Genomic DNA, 4534 nt, shown 5'->3' on the forward strand with positions numbered 1-4534 from the left:
GTTAGTGTTCCACCTCAGACACTCGGTAACTCACTGACCTCGTTAGTGTTCCACCTCAGACGCTCGTTAGGGAGGCTGGTTGAGCGAGGCAGACACTCCAGCAGCTTGTTGGGAAGAAACACCTTCCTCTGTCCTTTATTCTCTGCACACAGAGTTAGTTATGGGTCAGAACGAGGCCACAGAACTGGTCCGTCTGGTTCTGATGGTGTCAGATCTACTCTGATCCAGTTCAGTTTAATCTTAATCATAAAATAAACTGGGGTCCAAAGTTCTAATTGATTTATCTAAAAACACAAAAAAACATTTTCTACTGAAGTGGTTTCAGTTCTGGACCAGAGACAGAACCAGACGTAGAACCTGCTTTTTCTTTGTTTGACTAAAGGTTCTACAGAGAACAGAGAACCACTTCCATCAGAACCTGGGAATGGGTTTAAGGTGTTTCTGTAGCTGCTTTAAACAACATGTATTTATTTATAAAACCACAGACCCCCGGAGCGGCTCTGGGACGACACCTCCATCATGTCGTCAACAACATGCAGTTTCCATGACAACGCAGCAAGAGTCACACACACTGACCTGTCTCCGTGGAAACCATCTCCCTGTTGCTCATGGTGACAGGTCCATCCAGGATGAGTCTCACACAACGAACGGCCACCTGCACTGCGCCGCTGCAGACACACACACACAAAGACACACACACACAGACAGACACACACACACAGGCACACAGACAGACACACACACAGAGCCACACACACACAAAGACACACACAGACAGACAAACAGACAGAGACACACAAAGACAGACAGACACACAGAGCCACACACAGACAGACACACACAAAGACACACAGACAGACACACACAGGCACACAGACAGAGACATACAAAGACACACACAGTTCAATAGTGTGATCAACAGGAAACAGCTAACACACACTCTGTCCCAGTTGCCTAGCAACAGCCATATTTGCTCCCTCTGCATGGAGAGACTGTAGTTATATAACAAACATGTTCATCTGTTTCAGCTCCACACAGACTAAAATAACTCATTAAATACTAAACATTTTCTGTCTAAAGCAGATGACTGAAACTGAATGAATTAAAAGCTGTCTGCTCATCCACACACCCAGAGGAGCTCCCGGAGGCCGCGCTCAGACCGCGGACTCGCCTGGCTGCCGCAGCCGCCTGCCGGAGCTTCTCCCCCGGCTGCGAGCCTTTAGCAGCTCCTGCTAACAGCTGCGCCTCCTCATCTCATCTCTAACACGTTAACAGAAACATTTAGCTGCCAGCCTGCCGCTGAAGGAGCAGCAGATTTAGGAAATATTCATAAATATCGCTGATGTTTTGGTTGTTAGCAGCCCCGCTGCTCCGTCAGACTCGGCGCTGGTTAATCAGCTCCGACAGCCGGCCTGCACGGCTGCAGCTCCGGGCTGAAGCGGGCTAACCCGGGCCAGACCGCCAGGTACCAGAAACCGGGTAAAATCTCAGCCTACAGTACCGAACCAGGCGGCGGTTCGAGGTAAACCCGTCAGTTAAAGATCCTTTACCTTCCGCCTTCAGCACAGCCGCCATGTTCTCTGGGTCTGACGTCACTGCGTAGCAACGGAGGAGGGAGAGTTCGGCTCCGGTTCTGTTGGATCAGGGTTCTGGGGTGGTTCTGTTCTGTTGGATCAGGGTTCTGGTGAGGTTCGGTTCTGTTGGATCAGGGTTCTGGGGTGGTTCGGTTCTGTTGGATCAGGGTTCTGGTGAGGTTCTGTTGGATCACGGTTCATGTGAGGTTGTTGGATCAGGGTTCTGGTGAGGTTCGGTTCTGTTGGATCAGGGTTCTGGTGAGGTTCTGTTGGATCAGGGTTCTGGTGAGGTTCTGTTGGATCACGGTTCATGTGAGGTTGTTGGATCAGGGTTCTGGGTGGTTCGGTTCTGTTGGATCAGGGTTCTGGTGAGGTTCGGTTCTGTTGGATCAGGGTTCTGGGGAGGTTCAGTTCTGTTGGATCAGGGTTCTGGGGTGGTTCTGTTGGATCAGGGTTCAGGTGAGGTTCGGTTCTGTTGGATCAGGGTTCTGGTGAGGTTCTGTTGGATCACGGTTCATGTGAGGTTGTTGGATCAGGGTTCTGGGTGGTTCGGTTCTGTTGGATCAGGGTTCTGGGGAGGTTCGGTTCTGTTGGATCAGGGTTCTGGTGAGGTTCAGTTCTGTTGGATCAGGGTTCTGGGGTGGTTCTGTTGGATCAGGGTTCAGGTGAGGTTCGGTTCTGTTGGATCAGGGTTCTGGTGAGGTTCTGTTGGATCACGGTTCATGTGAGGTTGTTGGATCAGGGTTCTGGGTGGTTCGGTTCTGTTGGATCAGGGTTCTGGGGAGGTTCGGTTCTGTTGGATCAGGGTTCTGGTGAGGTTCAGTTCTGTTGGATCAGGGTTCTGGGGTGGTTCTGTTGGATCAGGGTTCAGGTGAGGTTCGGTTCTGTTGGATCAGGGTTCTGGTGAGGTTCTGTTGGATCACGGTTCATGTGAGGTTGTTGGATCAGGGTTCTGGGTGGTTCGGTTCTGTTGGATCAGGGTTCTGGTGTGGTTCTGTTGGATCAGGGTTCAGGTGAGGTTCGGTTCTGTTGGATCAGGGTTCTGGTGAGGTTCTGTTGGACCAGTTTGTCAGAGAAGATCTTGGAAGGAGGATCCATCTCTGAACCTGGATCTGCAGAACCATCAGGGAGCTTCAGAGTTTCTCTGCAGTTCTTCAGTCTGGACCGTCAGGAACCCGTTTGTGTCGCCTGCAGAGCCATCCATGAAGCTGCTCAGGACCAGAGGGAGAACCTGCTGAGATCCCTGGAACCACTGAAGCAGAACCTGGAGCTCCAGATGGAAGTTCAGCCTGAGGTGGATCAGACAGCAGAACACATGAAGGTCCAGGCCCGAGTTTAAGAAGCTGCACCAGGTTCTAACAGAGGAAGAGGAGTCCAGCGCTGCCCCCTGCTGGATGACCCACAGCTGGCCAAACACCTGGGCAACCTTCAACATCTGGAACAACATGAAGGACATGGTCTCCTACAGGACTCGTCCTGTCTGAAGATCTGACCCGTCTGACAGCTGCTTGTTAAACGGAGAGAACCTCCCCGTGCAGATCATTCCTGCGAAGGTGTCAGTGGAACCGAGGAGCTCTGAGGTTCTCTGACTCTGACACCAACACACACCTACCTCCTGTGAAGTGGGGGTGCAGGGGGTGCTACAGTGGTGTGCAGAGAAGCTGTTGAGGGTTTTTGGTAAAGTTGTCCAAAATAGAATCAAGTTTAAGTTTCTAAATGTGGAGTTTCTCACCGGAGGCTGTCCTCTGGAGATCCGACTGGCTTCCTCTTCCTCTTCCCCTCCTCTTCCTCCGTCCCGACGCTCCCACCCTAATCCTTCATGCTGACTCACATTTATGGGGCTGTGTGTTTATTTTTAGATGAATAAATATATTTTTATTGGTTCTTTAGTCTGAAGTGAGTCAATAAATGTGGAAAATCTACAGATATTTAAAATGAAACTTTGAGTTTTTATGGCTTTAGTTGTTGTTTTTAACAAACTAAAGAAAACCAGCAGTTAAAGCCGATCCTGTCTGTAGGACGTGTTGGAAGATCTTCAGATTGAGTTTAAATCACCTGATGTTAGACGGAGGAAATGATTTATTTACAGATATTAAACATTAAATGTGGTTCATGTCTGAGTATAGATTTCTAATGTCTTCATTGTGTTTCTATGAATTATAGCCTTCTTGTTTAACCCAGAGCTGTCCAGTCCTGGTCCTGGTTCTAGTCCTGGTCCAGGAGGACCTGCATCCTGCCGGCTTCAGGTGTTCCTCTGCTCTGACCTGAAGCACTGAGTGATGAACCTGAAGATCTGCTGAGGAGCACAGAAACATCTAAAACCTGCAGGCTGGTGGACCTCCAGGACCAGGACCAGGACCTGACACAGGACCAGGACCAGGACAAGGACCAGGACCGGGGCCAGGGCCAGGACCAGGGCCGGGGCCAGGACCAGGACCAGGACCAGGACCTGGAACAGGACCTGACACAGGACCAGGACCTGACACAGGACCAGGACCAGGACAAGGACCAGGACCGGGGCCAGGGCCAGGACAAGGACCAGGACCAGGATCAGGACCAGGACCGGGGCCGGGGCCAGGACCAGGAATAGGACCTGACACAGGACCAGGACCTGACACAGGACCAGGACCAGAACCGGGGCCAGGGCCAGGAACTAGGGCCAGGACCAGGAACCAGGAACCAGGGCCAGGACCAGGACCAGGACCAGGAACCAGGAACCAGGGCCAGGACCAGGACCAGGACCTGACAGCCCTGGGTGAACCTGTGCTGGTTGGTGTTCCTCTGCACTCAGACATGGCTCCACCCTCTGCTCTGGATATTTGTGAATAAAAACCTGGACCAGGACCAGGACCAGGGCCAGGGCCAGGGCCTGACACAGGACCAGGACCAGGACCAGGAACCAGGAACCAGGGCCAGGGCCAGGACCAGGACCAGGACCAGGACCTGACACAGGACCTGAC

At 51.9% G+C, this 4534-nt stretch overlaps 2 long non-coding RNA genes across 4 annotated transcripts; one reads left to right on the forward strand and one right to left on the reverse strand.

Moving 5' to 3' along the window:
• Nucleotides 1–6: 6 nt before the first annotated feature.
• LOC108229699 lies at nt 7–1733 on the reverse strand. The gene is made up of 3 exons (XR_005232906.1): nt 1551–1733; nt 577–668; nt 7–142 (listed from the first exon to the last, which is right to left on the reverse strand). It is a non-coding gene; the product is annotated as an uncharacterized LOC108229699 (long non-coding RNA).
• LOC108229698 lies at nt 1587–3920 on the forward strand. 3 transcript variants are annotated; one of them, XR_001808318.2, is made up of 4 exons: nt 1587–1694; nt 1838–1942; nt 2034–2070; nt 2154–3920. It is a non-coding gene; the product is annotated as an uncharacterized LOC108229698 (long non-coding RNA). The 3 variants fall into 3 exon arrangements; XR_005232907.1 differs by having other exon boundaries at nt 2034–3919; XR_005232908.1 differs by lacking the exon at nt 1838–1942 and having other exon boundaries at nt 1643–1684; nt 2154–3919.
• The last annotated feature ends 614 nt before the right edge of the window (nt 3921–4534 follow it).

This window comes from Kryptolebias marmoratus, unplaced genomic scaffold (genome assembly GCF_001649575.2).
Source record: "Kryptolebias marmoratus isolate JLee-2015 unplaced genomic scaffold, ASM164957v2 Scaffold246, whole genome shotgun sequence".
Lineage (NCBI taxonomy): Eukaryota > Metazoa > Chordata > Actinopteri > Cyprinodontiformes > Rivulidae > Kryptolebias > Kryptolebias marmoratus.